The sequence below is a fragment of the Crinia signifera genome, chromosome 2, assembly GCF_055691185.1.
Source record: "Crinia signifera chromosome 2, ASM5569118v1, whole genome shotgun sequence".
Taxonomy (NCBI): domain Eukaryota; kingdom Metazoa; phylum Chordata; class Amphibia; order Anura; family Myobatrachidae; genus Crinia; species Crinia signifera.
In genome coordinates, this window is record NC_139218.1 from 74,395,779 (window position 1) to 74,414,308 (window position 18,530).

General features: G+C 49.5%; 1 protein-coding gene across 3 annotated transcripts in view; it reads right to left on the reverse strand.

The window, feature by feature from the left end:
• Positions 1–18,530, reverse strand: part of EMC6 (ER membrane protein complex subunit 6) — a 39,231-nt gene that overhangs the window by 4,602 nt on the left and 16,099 nt on the right. Inside the window, exon 1 of one of the 3 annotated variants that reach the window (XM_083172406.1) lies at positions 2,537–2,725. The exons of 1 other annotated variant lie outside the window; for it this stretch is intronic. The gene's annotated coding sequence lies outside the window, so the exon portion shown is untranslated. Of the gene's footprint in view, positions 1–1,665; positions 1,914–2,536; positions 2,726–18,530 lie in introns of those variants that run through there. One more of the 3 variants, XM_083172408.1, reaches the window with a different exon arrangement.

Below are 18,530 nucleotides of genomic sequence, written 5' to 3' on the forward strand. Positions count from 1 at the left end.
GCTCACTCTGCCCCCCACACCGGCTGGGCAGGCATCAATCAGCAGCCAAATTTGACTGCTGTATTGAATAATGGATGCTAGATCCATTCTGGCAAAAGAATTTCGGAATGGATCCGACATCAATAGAATATATACCATAGTCTGTTAATGGCACAAGTTACATCTACTTCATACATTAGTAGTAGTCCTCCAAAATGTGGAATTTGTGGCTTTAGGCTGTACCATAACTATTGTTCTATCTAGTTTTAGCTCAACTTTCCAAACACAATAGTAATTTGCACGATTCTGTATAAAAGATCTTCTGTTAGTGTATTATAATTAAGAAAGGATGGCAAGCATAATGGACTGTTAATAGTGGTTATAATCAAAGCACACAATATCTGTACATTTAGTAACATATCAAGCAATTTGCCAGCCATTGCTCTGTGGATGCCTCAACAAAGTCTCAGTCTGTCCAGTTGGTACTTTCTTCCACCAGCTGATGTCCTACTTCAGCCTGCACTATGCCCAGATGCATTTCGTTTCATGCAATTATGCCTTCACCAACTGATGAAGGCATCACGCATGTGGGTGCTGACTAAGCTGACATCACAATGTCACATGCAGCAGTTGGACTATCTGCTGAACAGGGAAAAGAACAATACTTAAGTATACGCCTGTTTGACCCCCAGCTAATTGTGTTTAGCAACCTGCGACCCCAGTGAGGCAGCAGGGGTGAAGTTGCTCTATAGGAATTGGTATATCCGGTTTATAGATCTACAGTGTCTAAATAAAGTCAGTAGGTCGGCAGTGTCACAAAGTCGGCTGCTGGGAACCCATTGGTGCTGGCATCAGAGAGGGGGACGGGCACAGGGGGAGGGGTGTTGCATAGAGCAGCATTGCACTGCCTTCGATCTAGATCGAAGTAGAAATAAACTTGCCTGCCAAGTCTATTTCTGCTTACAATTGAAGGCAGTTAACGCTGTTAGATTTCGATTTATTAGAACAAAGGGAGAGGAAAGGAAGAGAAATATAGCGCACACCTGTTTCTTGCTATTGTGAATAGGGAAAGGAACGTTTGCAAAAGGAAGTGAATTTCCATCATATTAATTATTCACAGAAACACCAACAGCTACATTTGCCTAGGTAGGCTTACACATTCTGCAAACTTGCAATTTTGTGGATGGTGGGTGCAAAACACGTGTTATAGATAGAAATGTGCGTGTGTCATAACTTGGGACCACATACTTACAGAAGGTACATGATCACCAGAGTTTTTGTAATCCCCACTACCTGCCCTACCACCACCATATGGTGTGTGCATGTGAGTCGGCAGCAGCGAGGTGCATACACTTGCCTTTGTCAGCAGGTGACGAGGGGGGGCATTGATGACTTGCACGAAAGAACATCAGTCGTTGGGTTGAGCATACACACTGGGCAATGTAATGAACTATATTGCTCAGAAGTACCAAAATGAGTGATCCCACTCGTATCACCTGGTGTGTACAGGGCTTTAGCCAAAATGTTCAGTATGTATGAACAACAACATTCAGACATATTGGGTGGGTGTACATCTACCGATGGGCTCATGATATATTGGCTATTTGCTTGGTTAAAATACAAAAAGGAATATGCCAGCACTGAGAAGCCTAGTAAAAGGAAACAGCATATGCCAGCTCATCTCACCCTGCCAGCTGCGCCACCATACACTTTGCTCAATTCCCAACTACAAAAATACCCTTCAAGGCGGAACTCTGCATGAGGTGTATCCAACTGCGGTTAGGTCTAAACTGAAGTGGGCTAAAGGACCTCCTGACGTCACAGGGGAGGAGAGAGGAGGAGCAAGGTCGGAAGAAGGGTCCCAAACGGCGGCTCGCCTCGGGCACGGTAGCTCGCGACGCTTCGGGAACGGCGGCTCACCGCGCTTCCCTGACCACCTGGTTAATAAAGGCAACCAGTGGTGGCGTGGATAGTTAAGGAGCAATCCCCCCAGCCTTAGTCCTTCCCCTGGGTGTGGAAAGTCCTTTAGCCCACTACAATTTAGAATTTACCATCCAACTGCTTGGCCAAGGTTCCCACTGCAGATGCATGTAAGAACAGGCAGACCTTCCAGGATCATAAAATTGCTAATTATGTGGCAATCACTAATTCTACAAACTGGTTCTATAAAGCAAAGATATATATTTCTGTATTGCCTATACTTCATAGACACAGTATTGCACAATGGGATAGACACTCTTGATGACAGCCGATAAAGACAGGCGGTGTTCAAGGAACACGTATTATCCACGAAGGAACGAACCCCCTAGTACGGAACGTGTAGAGTAGACAGAGGAACACACAGGGATCGGAGAGATGAACCGAGTTACACACACATGCATTCATTGTGCCCCCTCCCCCGTGGTCGGTGACGATGCCCGGCAGGATATGTGAGCGCAAGGAGCAGAGTCTGTCAGACTGCAGAGTGACCCGAGTACGAGCCATGTGACAGACGCTGCATGCTGCCGCCTACAACCCCTCAGCAAAGCCGAGGTTTCTCTCCCCCGCAGCGTCTCACCTCCGTGAAGAATTCCTCGCTGTCTCCCTTACCGGCGGCCTCCTCACGTCCCTACCACCACACCAGCCTCACTCACAGCAAGCGCTCCACCATCTTCAGAAATCACAGGAAGTAAATTGTCAGCCCTTCCGTTACCCTTTGTAGAGCGTGTCGGTGGCCATCTTGGCTACTGGCAGTTTACGACAGAGTTTACGGCATTTTACGACCGGGCGTTGTCTAGGCTACTCCGTATTCTTCTATTCATTTTGTTACCTTATTATAATGGTGACATATGTGGGGTATTTAGTACGTAGTATGGCTACATATGTACACAGTATTGGATACTGCTAACCAATCTGTACACTAGTAGCTCCATACCTCCCAACATGACCCTCTCCAGGAGGGACACAATGCTCTGCTCCTGGACTTTCCTCTTACTGTATGATTACATACATACCCTCCAACATTTGAGGGGCGGAAATCGGTACACATTTAGGAAGGGGGCGTGGCCACGGGCAAAGTGGGCGTGGTCACGTCCCCTTTCCGAATGTGTAATGGACAGTTTTTTCCCCACATTATTCTTGTGGCCCGAGACAGTGTGAAGTAACATAGTGGCCCTGGGGGCATATGGCAGTGACCCTGCCCCCTGGCTGAGCACCTGATGAAGCTGATGAGCTGCTGGCATATTAAATCAATATATTTAATATACTTATTTTTTAAATAATATATTAAATATACTGATTTAATATGCCAGCAGCCCACTACTAAGCCACCATGTCACATGAGCTGCAGACAAACGTCTGCAGCTCATGTGACATGGTGGCTTAGTAGTGGGCTGCTGGCATATTAAATCAGTATATTATATTTAATATACTTAAAAAAAAAATAAGTATATTAATATGCTGCTTTCATATGCCAACAGCAGGGGCATAACTAGGGGGGGGCTGGGGGGGGTCACGTGCATCGGGCGCTGGAGGGGGGGCGCTGTCAGGTCCGGGAGACAGCCAGCGGGGTTTCGGGGACTGATGTAGCCCGAGTCCCGCTGCTGGGTCGCCGTATTGTAACTGTTCTGTTAGCTAACCCGTCGCTTGCGAGCGACGGGTAGCTCGCCGGGTGCTCAGTGGCTCGGCGCTTACTTTACGGTAAAGTTTACCTCCTGCCGGGCTGCCGCTGTGTAGCAGTTCCTCGCTTGGCGGCAGGAGGTCAAATAGTGACCTCATGCCGCCAAGCGATGACGCGCTTCCCGGCGGCGGAGAGGCAGGAAGTCACTATCTGACCTCCTGCCGCCAAAAGAGGGAACAGCACACAGCAGCACTTGCCTTCCCATCCCCAGCGCTAGAAATCGCGCTTTATTCCTCCTCCTTCCCTCATGCCTCATGACATGCCGTCAACGCCGCTGCTCCTCCCAATCATCTCCCTGCATCTGGTAATCGATGTTTCATTTTTAAACTGTGTCTGACTCCAGCCTGCATACCTACTGATGTATAATGGATATCATGTGTGCACTGTGGCAAATGTTTAATGACTCATTAAAGTTTAATGAGTCATTAAACATGTCATATGCCACACACATGATGCCCATTATAAATATGCCCCACACCTTGATGCTCATTAATAAGGAGCATCAAGGTGTGTGGCATATGTATAATGGGCATCATGTGTGTGACATATATGTTTAATGGAGCATCACGCTGTGGGGCATATGTATAATGGGCATCATGTGTGTGACATAAGTTTAATGGAGCATCACGGTGTGTGTCATGTATAATGGGCATCACAGTGTGCGTCATATGTATAATGGGCATCACGGTGTGTGGCATATGTATAATGGAGCATCACGGTGTGTGTCATGTATAATGGGCATCACAGTGTGCGGCATATGTATAATGGGCATCACAGTGTGCGGCATATGTATAATGGGCATCACGGTGTGCGGCATATGTATAATGGACATCACGGTGTGCGGCATATGTATAATGGAGCATCACGTTGTGGGGCATATGTATAATGGAGCATCATGTTGTGAGGCATATGTATAATGGACATCATGTGTGTGGCATATGTATAATGAGCATCCAGGTGTGGGGCATATGTATAATGGAGCATCACGGTGCGGATCATATTTATAATGGGCATCACAGTATGCGGCATAGGTATATTGGGCATCACGGACTGCACTTTTGGGGTCATGTGTATCTGGCACTGCACTATTGTGGGCATATGTGTATCACACCTCCATTTTCCATGGCCGCACCCCATGTGGCTACAGCTCTTAGAGAGCTGACCATGCCCTCATAGCGGAAAAAATGGGGGATGTAGCCTCGCAGGAGTACCACGGTAGTAGGTGAACGCTCTAATTTGGGGGGGGGGGGGCACTAAATGAATGTCTTGCCCCGGGCACCAGAAACCCTAGTTTCGGCCCTGCCAACAGCCCTATAAGCCACCATGTGAGACAGTCACATGGTGGCTTGGTGGGCTGCTGGCATATTAAATCAGGATATATTTATACTTATTTTAAAAAATATATATATATATATATATACTATTTTAATATGCCAGCAGCCCACTTATAAAACTAATCCACCAGTCAGACACAGTCACAATGTCCAGGCTATACCCCCATCACGCTCACTGGAATGAGATTTTGTGACAGTGACTCACGGAGAGGATGGATCTCTCTCAGGAGGCATTGGTGCACTGCAGCTTGAACATGTTAGGCAGCTGGGCTGAGCTCTGGGTCACCAGGGACAGACTCCTCAGATCAGCCCTCATGTGTGCCCCGGCTGGCGGCCACCGCGCACCTGCCAGTCTGCCTCTGCCTCACATGTCTTTCGCGCCGACAGTGAGGCAGGGCAGTACAGTTGTCTCTCCGTCCCCTGAGTGCACAGACTGTGCGCAGGGTACGGCGCTGGTGTGGCAGTGACGTCATGATGTCATGCAATGCCCGCAGGCGCCGCAAGGGACACTTGGGAATGGGAGGGGAGAGCCGGGCACCGCAGAGAGCAGAAGACAGTGACACTTGAAATAAACGCACAGAACACTTGGGAACGGGAGGGGAGAGCCGGGCACCGCACAAAGCAGAGGAAACTTGAAAAAAACCGGTACATTCGGTACAAAATGATTTTGCCGGTACAGACTGTTAAAAAACGGTACTGTACCGGCAAAATCTGGTACAGTTGGAGGGTGTGTGATTACCTTCATCTGTGTTGAACAGGTAAATTGATAAGAAAGGTGTTTCAATACAGGTGATGGCAATCACACATTAAGAGGGGAAGTGCAGGAGCAGAGCAAGTTGTCCCTCCAGGAGAGGGTCATGTTGGGAGGTATGTAACTCCAAGGGTTGTGAAACTAAAAGTGCCTTGCCATCAGTATATTTTTTGTTTATTTATAGTGTCTTATGTAGCGCAGCATATTCCGTTGCGCTTTACAACTGGAAACAACAGTGATTAAACAAACTGGGTAGATACAAACCGACATAGAGGTAGGAGGGCCATGCTCGCAAGCTTACAATCTATAGGGATAATAGGAGGGATACATAAGGATAGAATTCCATAGCATGGTAGTCCCATCAAATTACAAGACAGTCCTTATGGGATGCAATTAGATATGAAAGCTACTGGAGGTTGTGTGGGTGTTCCTGAATATGATAAGCTTGCCTGAAGAGGTGAGTTTTCAGTGAACACTTGAAAGTTTGGAGGCTAGAGGAGAGTCTTTGTGTGCATGGAAGGACATTCCAGTCATTAGCCAGATGTACTGAGCCTGAAAAATGATAAAATGGAGAGTGATAAACCACCAGCCAATCAGCTCCCACCTGCCATGTCATAGACTGGCCTTTATTCAGATCTGGGTACTTATGTATTAGCCGGGCGCCCAGCTACGCTACGCTGACAACGTAGCTTAGGCTACGTTGTCAGTGTAGCCTAGCCGGGCGCCTGGCTAATATGGGGCGGTGGACGGCGGCAGTGTACACTTCCTTTCTGCCCTACTTCGGGCAGGCTACTTCGGCTGGGCAGCGGGGTCAGTGTGGCGGGCAGCACTTGAGCGGCAGGCGGAGGGGGGATAGAGCCGGTGGTGGGGAGATGCGGCAGCAATGTACGTCATTCAGCGTACTGCCACTTGGGGGAGCATCACATGTTTTCCCAGCTCCCCCAGCAGCACTACGCTAATTGCGTACATTGCGTAAGTATTAATGCACTACACAAACACAGACAACACAATCATATCCCAACTATCCACGTCATACCCCCATATCCACGTCCCCTCGCGGGGCTTGCTACGCTCGCCACGCTTCGGGCTAGGTGGCTCGCTGCGCTCGCCACACTTTATAAAATTAACTCCACGCCCACGTGAATAATGAGGGTATGATGTGGATAGTGGGGATATGATCCATTATGTATTAGCACAGCTCCAGTTACTTAAATTACGCAGTTTTAGTAAGTTACATCATTTGCGTAAGTTACGTAGCCAGCCTAGTGGTGTATTGGTATTCTCAATACATCACTAAGCAAACTACGTAATGGGCGCCCTGCTAATACATGAGTACCCAGATCTGATCGCAGAACAAATTTGTTTGGTAAATGGGCAAAACCATGTGCACTGCAGGTGGGGCAGATGTAACATGTGCAGAGAGTTAGATTTGTGTGAGTTATTTTGTTTCGGTGCAGGGTAAATACTGGCTGCATTATTTTTACACTGCAATTTAGATTTCAGTTTGAACATACCCCACACAAATTTGACTCTCTCTGCACGGAATCGGTACATCTGTCAGAATGAACTTAGGTCTACAGTCATTAGGTCGACCCCACTAGGTCGACTGGCAGGAAGGTCGACCTGATTTAAGGTCGACATGGCTTAAGGTCGAATTTGCATAAAGGTCGACATGAGGAAGGTCGACTGGTCATAAGGTCGACATGGGTTTTTCACTGTTTTTTTGATCCGAATGTTGACACAGTCGACATGGACACAGTTGGCAATGAGAATCGGACCCTCGCATCGCTCGCAATGCTTCGGGCACGGTGGCTTGCTTCGCTCGCCACAGCTTTAATAACCTCCACGCCCTAGTGGATGGTAGGGCATGAAATACCGCCTGTCGGCACATGTCGGCTCAAAAAACAGTGAAAAACCCCATGTCGACCTTATGACCAGTCGACCTTCCTCGTGTAGACCTTTATGCAAATTCGACCTTAAGTCATGTCGACCTTGGCCCATGTCGACCTTAAGTCAGGTCGACCTTCCTGCCAGTCGACCTAGTGGGGTTGACCTAATGACTGTAGACCTAAGTTCATTCTAATAGATGACCGCTTTCCCTCTGCACATGTTACATCTGCCTCACCTGCAGTGCACATGGTTTTACCCATTTTCCAAACAAATTTGTACTACGATCAGATCTGAATAAGGGCCAGTGTTCGAAAAATGACAGGTATGCGATGATTTGTTGGTGGTTTATCACTCTCTATTTTATCACTTTTTGAGGCTTAATACATCTATTCCATTGTCATGTTTGTGACCTAATACGTCTGAGGTATATTCAATGCAGCGGCGGGGGGGGGGTTTGTATGGCGAGGATGTCTTTTTTTAGTGAGGAAATGTAATCCTCTCAGTCCAAACCCCCTCACCATATTTAATGTTTTGCAAACTTCCTCGAGGGAACAGGTAAGGTGAACATGGCAAGTGAAGGGGAGGCCATTAAAAACTGAGGGCGAGCTATCGGCACTACTCGCCGTATAGCTCGCTGTCAGGGGTTCACTGCACGCATTGAATATACCTCTATATAACATTCATTGAATGGGTCAGAAGGCTGCCTGTGCCTACATTTATGAGGTAATCCCCTTTATGAAATAAGGATAACTGATGGTACTTGTGTATTTTCACGGTGCCCGTCTGCGCAACGTAGTTAGCGTAGTCAGATCACATGTGATTTGCGTGCGATGCGATGGTACTTGTGTAATTTCACGGCGCCACTGCTCGCGTATCGCATGCGATGCAATTTAGCACCCCACCCCCCACTATTACTTAGCACACCCCCACTATCCACGTCACCCCGACCTGTTCATATCCCCACTATCCACATTGGCGTGGAGTTGATTTTATAAAGTGTGGCGAGCGCAGCGAGCTACCGAGCCCGAAGCGTGGCGACGCGTAATCCGCAATGCTCTGGCATGAGTTTGCAATATCGCTTGCAGTGCCCCATGCTTTTGAGGCACTGCAAGCGATATTGCATGTTCAGCTCCTGCGCATATGCAAATCAGAAACCATCACAGATTTACGAAAATATCAAATGTTGCATAAATCTCTGGATCAGGCCTTCTGGTCTATAACCCTGAGCGCTTATCTGATCCTAAAGCTGGGTACACACCTAAAGATTTATTTGTCCAATCTGTCTGGTTGAAACAAAAATCTGGCAATGTATTGGAGCTAATGACAATCAACCATTTGCTCCGAAACACTGAAAAAATGACAAATTAGTTAAATCTGTTTAAATTTTAAAAAGTTATAAGGACAATTGTCTCGGCCATTTTCCAGCATTTGGGAGTTCAAGGTTGATTGCCATTTGCTCCAATACATTACCAGGTTTTTTTTTAAACAGACAGATAAATCTTTAGGTGCATACCCAACTGGCCCAGCATCATCAGCACATTGATACCCATTTGCCTGTGACAACTGTGCCCCATTCTTGTCAGTGTGTAGTGGATATTATTTTCTAAATTATCAAAAATAGTATACACTGTTGTTAATTGTACGTAATTGTTGGAGACCAGAATATTGTTTTCTTCAAAATTTGTTCTTAAAATCCTTTTTTTTTTTTCATATATTTTTTTCTCCATGCCCAACTGTACAATAAAATTCCCATTATAATACACACCGAGATGTAATTCTTTCCTAATTTTTTTTTTACTTTAAATTATGCTTATTTATAGGGATGAGCGGGTTCGGATCCTAGAGATCCGAACCCCCCCGAACTTACCTGATCCGAGGCCGGATCCGAGGAGTTCGATGGTCGGCGGCATTTTTCGATGGTGGCTGAACATCATCTTCCCCCTGTCGGATTCTTGCGAGATATATAGTGATCGGCGCCATTTTCAAACCGGCTGGTGATTTCAGACAGCACTGAGGTGTCAGTGCCAGTATAAGTCCAGGGTGCCCACATGTGTGCTGCATTTGTCCAGGGGTGCCTGCATGTGTACTGTATCTGCTGCAGCCGTGGAACCGGCTTCCAGTGCACAAATAAACGTCCACCTCACAAGGTTCCTTTGGTGTGGGGATAGTGGGCAAGCATATGTTGTGGGGTGGGTATCCTTATGGCTGCTCCGTATTGTAAAAACAAAGTTGGTGACCACATCCACCTGCTGGCCAACACGTTTCCATCTATGTGAGCCTTGATAAAGATCTCAAGTAGATGAGAATAGATAGAATAGAGTTGGCCAGCAGGTGGACATGGACACCAACTTTGTTTGTTTTTACGCATGGAGTTGATTTTATATAGTGTGCGAGGGGACGCGGTCTCATAAGAAAAACGGGAGCCCAGATATTACATAAGTACCTATATTTGTTATTATTGTGCTGAAATATAAGTAATATAGTAAGAACATGTAAGTTAATAGATGGCTTTACTGGGAATCACTTCAAGTTTACAGGTTATAAAGCCTTGGAGAGAGATAAAGAGGATGGAAATAAAGTATCAGCCAATCAGCTCCTGACATGTTAGAGGCTGCATTTATAAAATAGCAGCTGGCTATCTGGTACTGTGTCACCCTCCTAGGCTTAGTATATCCACCCCTCTATGTAAATTAAACAAGGCCCTGTAAACCATTAAGTAACATTTGACAATCAGCTGCAGTTTGATCTATAGTTAGTATCAGGAAGAAATCAAATTAATTTGCTGATAAAACCATTTCCACCCCATTACCTGGAATATCCAATGCTCCAGTGGATTGGACCTGCTGTTGGACCACGGCCACATCCAGATGTCTCCTCTCCATAACTCTTTTTGATGTTGCTCTTCTCTCTTTCTGCTCCTCTTCTCTCCGCACCTCTCCTCTGCATTCCTCCAGGCTCCTGTAGGAGCCGGACTTGAGGCAAAGCCTAGGGGTAGGCTCCCCTGACAGGGTTTGTAGGGAGCTGATTAGCAGGTTAGTCATAGAAGGGGTGTCAAAGGAGAGGGTCATAGGGGGAGGGGCTTAACGGGGTGTTGGAAGGGTTTATAAGCAGGGTTCAGGCGGGAAATAGGGGTCACTGGGAGAATTTTTCAACAGCTAAGCAGCCCTGGCATCTCCCATGGCTTCCCCAGGCGACGCTGATGCGGAGGTATCCGCTGCGCTTGCTGCCCTTAGGGAGGCAGCGGGCACTAGAGGGGCTGAATGGCTGCAGCAGCAGATGTGCGGTTTGCCGGGGGGACTGGGAGCAGCAACACAAGAGGCTGCTTCAGCGGGCGCACGGCCTCGGAGGTCTAGGCCTCCGGAGCGCTTCAGCCCATCGGTGTCCCCCAGGGTTCAGCGCCGTTCACGGAGCCCCTTCAGGGACCCTCCAGGCCTGGCTGCGGGCCGGGCACCTTCCGCCCGCAGGACCAGGTCTGGGAGGAATCCAGCTAGCAGGCGGAACCCTCCGCGCGGGGGGGATCCCCCCCCCCGTGCATGAAGATCCGGCAGTGCGGGGTGCTGGACCTGGAACGGCGGGGCGTGCTGCGCATGCCGCTGCTCAGCGCGGGGTGAGTCGTGCCAGTGGGGCAGACGTACGGGCTGAGGAACGCAGGCCTGGTACACGGAGCGAGCGGCGCCCATCTGGCTCCGCCTCCAGTGAGGTCACGCCGGCTGGCGCTGTACCTGAGGGTCGCGAGGACAGGAGAAGAGAGATGCCACCAGCAGCAGATGATGGAGAAGTACCTGGTCCTTCCACATTGGCTGGGGCCCGTCAGGACGCTGGATCTGCGGCTGCTGGGTTCACAGCCCCCAGGCAGCCTGGTGAGTCTGTCTCTATGTCTGTTAATGCTTTAGCGCAGAGTCAGGGGGGGGAGGGTTAGCCCTCCAAGGGGAGATGAGCAGGGGTTTTACTGAATTGTTGAGTGGTTTTGCAGATTGGTTGGCTGTTTTGCGGCAGGGGGCGGGGCCGTCCCCGGCGGCGGCGTGGGTGCCGCAGAATGCGGGCACACCAGCCAGCAGTAGCGTGGTAGTCAGCAGTAGTATGCCGGTTAGCGGTGGGGTGCCGGCTAGCAGCGGGGTGCCGGTGGCCGGCAGTGGGCAAAGCAGCAGTAGTGCAGGGGCACAAGGGAGCAGTGGGGAGACGCAGGAAGAGAGTGGAAGGCTCAGTGACACTGCAAAAGGGGAGGTGTATGTCTGTTTTGAGGGGCCGTTGGGGGCCCACCTGAAGCAAGAAGCGAGGGAGAGGATTTGGAAAGGGGAATACGTGGATATATTTTCACTTCTCCCTTTGGAGCGTTTTACCCCGTAAGGAGGAGAAGAAGGAGGAGGAGGAGCGTCGGCGGTATCGGCTGATACCGCGGTCGTTCACGAACTGGTTACAAGCATTTGCTATTTTAGCTAGTGTGATTGGGGAAAAGGCACCTGACAATTGTTCAGGTTTGTTTTGTTACATGGATGCGATTGGGGAGGCGCACCGTGTGTATGGGGGCCTGGCTTGGCTCCGGTACGATGAACAGTTTAGACAGAGGAAGCGGTGCGCCCTAACATACGTTGGGACCATAAGGATATTGCTTTATGGTTAAAGGTGACGGCTCCCATGAAAAGCGGGCAGCCCTTTCATGGGGACAGGGGGGGGGGGGCCGAGGGAGGCCACGAACGGGACGGCCATGCAGAAGGGACTCTGTTTTGCCTTCAACGACGGGGGGTTTGGGGCAAAATGCAAATTTAAGCATGAATGTTCCTCGTGTGGAGGGACCCATGGTGCAAATAAATGCTTCAGGGGGAAGTCTCGGGACGGTAATTCAAAAGGGGGAGACGCCGGTTCGGCTGGAAAGGATGCTGGGCTATCTACATAGATATCCCGACCAGCAGACAGCCGCGTTGTTGGAGGAGGGGTTTAAGGAAGGTTTTAAGATACCTTCCGACGTGCGGGTTTCAGGGGTTTTTAGGAGGAGTTTGAAGTCTGCAAGGGAGCACCCAGACGTGGTTCAGGATAAATTGTTTAAGGAGGTGCAGCTGGGTCGTATGGCGGGACCATTTGGGTCGCCACCATGGCCAGATTTGATAGTCTCGCCATTGGGGGTGGTGCCTAAAAAGGAGGCGAACAAGTTTCGTCTTATACATCATTTATCTTTTCCAAAAGGGGCGTCGGTCAATGATGGCATTGACCCCGACATCTGCTCGGTGGTTTATACATCGTTTGACGCGGCTGTTCAGTGGGTGAAGCGGTTTGGGAAAGGGGCCCGGTTGGCAAAAACTGATATTGAATCGGCATTTCGTTTGCTGCCGGTTCACCCAGCTAGTTTGCGTTTGTTAGGATGTTGTTGGGACGGGGAGTTTTTTGTTGATCGTTGTTTACCGATGGGTTGCTCCTTGTCGTGTGCTTATTTTGAGGCCTTTAGTTCCTTTCTGGAGTGGGTGGTTAAGGATGTCTCTGGGTGCAGTTCAGTTATTCATTACCTGGATGACTTCTTATGTATTGGTCCTGGGGGGACTGGGGTATGCGACTTGTTGTTGAGGACGGTTGAAAGGGTGGCGGCAGACTTTGGGGTCCCTCTTGCACCTGGCAAGACAGAGGGCCCTGCGACAGTGATCAGTTTTTTGGGTATTGTCATTGATACTGACAATATGGAGTGCCGCTTGCCCGAGGAGAAATTGCTGGGTTTGAAGGCTGAGGTAGGGAGGGCATTGCTGGTGAAGAAAATTAGATTGCGGGAATTACAGTCCTTGCTGGGTAGATTGAACTTCGCGTGTCGCATTATGCCTATGGGCCGCATATATTTAGCAGGAGGCTGGCAGCAGCGACGGCAGGGGTGGTTCTTCCTCATCATTTTGTCAGATTAGGTAGTGAATTGAAAGGTGACTTGCGTGTATGGGCAACATTTTTGGAGGCTTTTAACGGCAGAGCTTTGTGGATGTCGGACACATGCGTGGCCACGGAGCTAGACCTCTTCACAGACGCGGCCGGGAGTGGCGGTTTTGGGGCATATTGCCAAGGGCATTGGTGTGTAGGCCGGTGGCCTGAGTCTTGGGTGCAGAGGGGCATGGTAAAGAACTTGGCATTGTTGGAATTGTTTCCTATTTTGGTTGCAGTAGTGGTTTGGGGGGAGTTGTTCCGCAATAGGAAGATTTGTTTTCACTGCGATAATTTAGGGGTTGTCATGGCCATTAACCAATTGTCGGCATCTTCACCGCCAGTGGTCACTATTTTGCAGCAGTTAGTATTAGAATGCCTGGCGTTGAATTTGTGGGTGGTGGCGAGGCACGTCCCCGGTGTCTCTAACGGTATTGCGGATTCTTTATCTCGTTCGCAGTGGGAGCGTTTCCGGGATTTGGCGCCAGAGGCGGACAGGGAGGGGACCGGGTTCCCGAGTCGGCTCTGGGATCTGCTGGACAGGTAGTTGACCGGCTCATCAGGGAATCTTTGGCCCCGAATACATGGTCGGCGTATAATCAAGACTGGCGGAGCTGGTTGGAATGGCGTGGGGCAGTAGGTTTGAAGGAGGATGACGATGAGTTGGCCGTTCTGTTATATATAGGCCATTGTAAAGAGATTGGTTGGTCAGTGGCAAAAATCACGCGCTGCATGGCGGGCTTGGCTTTTGGGTTTCGTGCAGGAGGTAGGCCGGATGTCACTAAGAATTTCCTTATTGCGCAAGCATTGAAGGGTTGGAGGAGAGGCCATGTGGTACAGGATCAGAGAAGGCCGGTTTCCTTTCAGTTGTTGCAGAGTATGGGCATGAAGTTAGGGGCGGTTTGTAGTTCCAATTTCGAGGAAAGGTTGTTCGGAGCGGCCTTCTCGCTTGCATTCTTCGGGGCATTGCGGATAGGTGAGCTTGTGAGTCCAAGTGTGTCCAGGCCGGGGGGCTTGTTGGAGGAGGATGTTGATTTATACTCGGATAGGGTGGAGCTATTGGTGAGGAGGTCAAAGACGGATCAGTTAGGGAGGGGGAAGAGGGTAGTTCTCTTCTCAGTACCAGGGTCGGATATGTGCCCGGTGGCACGGCTAAGGAGGTTTAAGGAAGTCAGAGTGGGCAGGGGAAGTGATCCTTTGTTGGTGCATGCCAATGGGTCCTTTTTGTCACGGTTCCAGTTCACAAGTGTGTTTAGAGCAGTCCTGCGGACGTTGGGCCTCAAGGGGGAGGAATACGCTGGTCACTCTTTCCGTATTGGGGCCGCAACTGAGGCTGCTAGAATGGGGTTTGGTGATGAGTTAATTAAGCGTATTGGGCGGTGGGAATCGTCTCGTTTTCGTTCTTATGTTCGCTTAGGGGATTGTTGAGGTTGACTGCGTGTTCTTTTCTGTTTTAGGGCAGTCTCCGTGCCTGATTTGGATTTTAGGACATTCATATGTCTTTTGGGGAGCTTTACGGGCGGATGTCAGACCGAACGGCCGCCAGCTGGGTTTGGATAGAGAGGAGGCATTGGTCCGCTGGCTGGGGAAGCGTGGTATGGTATGGAGTGGAGTGTTGCAGGATTTTCACCGTTTTGTTCGGCTCGATAGGGCTCCCGATATATTAGTGTTGCATGTGGGTGGGAACGATCTTGGGGGCAGACCATTTAGGGAGTTGATACGGGATATCAAGTTTGATCTCCTGCGTTTATGGGCAATGTTTCCGGAGGTGATCACGGTTTGGTCGGACATTGTGCCACCCCAATATTGGAAGGATGCAAGGTCGGCTGACAAGCTCAATAAGGCACGGATTAAAGTTAACAGGGCGATTGGGCGCTTTATGGCCAGAAACGGGGCTGTGGTGGTGAGGCACAGGGAACTGGAGTCTGGTGCCGGGGCATTTTGTAGAGGGGACGGTGTGCACCTGAATGCTGTAGGGATAGACATTTGGTCGTTGGGAATACAAGAGGGAGTTGAAACAGCGTTCCGGATGTGGGGGGGGCGCACGGGGTTAAGGGTTTAATCCCGTGCTTGGTGGCGGAGGGGGGTCCTTGAGGTTAGTGGCATTGAGGCTTAATTATGCGGCGGGGAGGGCCCCATGAGGGGGCTGGACTCCCCTGGGTGAGGTTAAGTAATGAGCACTGGGCGTTGACAATTGGTGCCCTCGAGCCAATCGCTATCGGCTGGGGGTAAGAACTCCTGGAAGTGCTTGAACGTGTGGATAGATTTATTGAGGGCCTCGGGGACCACCTCCGTTGGGGAATGTTTTGGTTATTGTTAAACTTGTATTGTTTCAATAAAGATGGCCGCTGTGGCCAATTTTATCCAACAGGAGAGTTGTGTCATTTTTGGTGGATATATGGGCACAGCGATTAGACAATACCCTGTCATGTAGGAGCCGGACTTGAGGCAAAGCCTAGGGGTAGGCTCCCCTGACAGGGTTTGTAGGGAGCTGATTAGCAGGTTAGTCATAGAAGGGGTGTCAAAGGAGAGGGTCATAGGGGGAGGGGCTTAACGGGGTGTTGGAAGGGTTTATAAGCAGGGTTCAGGCGGGAAATAGGGGTCACTGGGAGAATTTTTCAACAGCTCCCACCCACCCTTCCCTATTTTTAGACAATTTTAGGTAAAATAATTGATAGAATGTCTTTTTGTCACAGTGGCCTGTGCGGAGGGGGGTCCTCGAGGTTAGTGGCATTGAGGCTTAATTATGCGGCGGGGAGGGCCCCATGAGGGGGCTGGACTCCCCTGGGTGAGGTTAAGTAATGAGCACTGGGCGTTGACAATTGGTGCCCTCGAGCCAATCGCTATCGGCTGGGGGTAAGAACTCCTGGAAGTGCTTGAACGTGTGGATAGATTTATTGAGGGCCTCGGGGACCACCTCCGTTGGGGAATGTTTTGGTTATTGTTAAACTTGTATTGTTTCAATAAAGATGGCCGCTGTGGCCAATTTTATCCAACAGGAGAGTTGTGTCATTTTTGGTGGATATATGGGCACAGCGATTAGACAATACCCTGTCATGTCATCGCTTTTTTGGGGTTGGGGTCATCTCTCTTTCCTTCGCAAGGCTGCACACTGGCTCCTCAGCTCCGGTCTGTAAACAACCAACTGCCACTTTGCTGCAAGGAACTCTGGGTAGTCATGTAACCATGTGACCACCTGCCTGCTGCCTGTGCTGGCTGTCCTGTATTTCTAAGGCATTTATTTTTAAAGCATTTCTGTTTCTTATGTAGTAGCCTGTGAGATACAGTAACAGGTGCTATTTGGGCAAGTGAGCCTGTAGTTTTATACCTTTGTTTGGCAAGTCAGAATGGGCAAATTGACTAATGGCATTTACTGAAAACTAGGTGATTTATCGCGCCCTAAGGGCGCTCTTCACACCATCGTAAGGGGCTCCGCCCCTTAACCTGTGAACGTTTTTATTGTGTGAAATATTGTTTGTATATTATGGAGGTAATGCGGTGCATTGCTACATTAGTTAGAGGTGACATTTTGAAGATGAAAAGGGTGTATGATTGTCAATGGGGTTTTGCGTGTTTTAGTTTATGAAGAGTGCTTAGAGAGTAAGATGTACAGATGGGGATGGTTTAGTTGTTTGCGGAATGGTTAGGATGTGTGGTGGTGGGGTTTGAGGGGTTGGCATGGGTGAGGAACGGAGTGTGGGCATGCGGTGGATGGGGGTGAGTTTGGTGTGCCTTGGGTGGGGGAGGGTTGGTTGTGGGTGTAGTGCATGTGGGGGAGGGCCAGTAGTGTTGTATGGGCATGTGGTTGTGGTGCGGGTGTGTGTGAGGGTGGTGTGGGTAGGTGAGGGTGGTATGCGAGGGTGGGGAGGGAGGGGGAGGGTGCTTGAGGGTGCTGTGTGTGGGGTAGTGGCAAGTGTGGGGATACTGGGCGTGGTGGAGTAACACGTGTGGGTGCTTTGGGGTGGTTTGGTGCAGGGGTGCACGGGGTGAGTGACGGACAGTTGCGGTGCTGCTGTGGGTGTGGGCAGTGTGGGTGCATTGCTGTTGTGGGTAGGGGAGGGATGGGTGTGTGGTTGCTGGAGTTTTAGGTCGACATGGGTTTAGGTCGACATAGCGTTAGGTCGACCTTTCCTATGTCAACCTAGACACCTGTCGACCTTCACCTATGTCGACCTAGACACTTGTCGACCTTTCCACCTGTCGACCCAACGGTGTCGACCTAATGACTGTCGACCTAAGTGTGGTCAATAAAATGATCCAAGAGTGGCCAGGGGGATCGGGCTGCAGTGCTTTCTCCTGCACTGCTGTAACAACTTGCCTTGCTGCTGCCTGTCAGCTGTCTGTGCTCACTCTGGGCCTTATTCTGATCGGTGCGGATATTCCCGAATTCTTTCGGTGCGGGCCGCACGCATCGCTGTGCGGCAGCGTGCGGCCATCGTCCGTAGAAACGCCCACGTGTCCTCCGCATTCGGACGGACTCACTCTGTAAGAACAGGGCGTGTGTACGGACGACATATAAACCATGCGTGTGCGGGGGAAACGTACAGATTCTTGCACGGTCTTCCCGCACAAGCACGGTCTTCCCGCACAAGCACGGTCTTACCGCGTGAGAACGTACGGAAAGCTGTCCGTACGCCCCGATGCGGAGTATTTTTGCAAAATCCAACACAATTTTGTACTGAGTACACAACGATCACATGACCCACTTAGGCTATTAGGCAACCTCCTGCAAAAGGGATTGTTAGCAATTGCAATCAATTAAATGCTCATCTATACTGACCCACATTCCTACTACATTCATGACACACATTAACCCTTACAGCATGTGACCCAAACATACATCTATATACACTATGTACATTTTGCTTATTTTAAACATTTTAAACAACTTACACATATACTTTAGCATGTTAGAAAAATACACTGACAACTTTCAACTTTAAATAACCATTTATTAATAAACAAATCTCCAAAAAATAAAACATTAATCTTCAGCATCTATTAGCCGGTCCATTTCTTCAAGCAT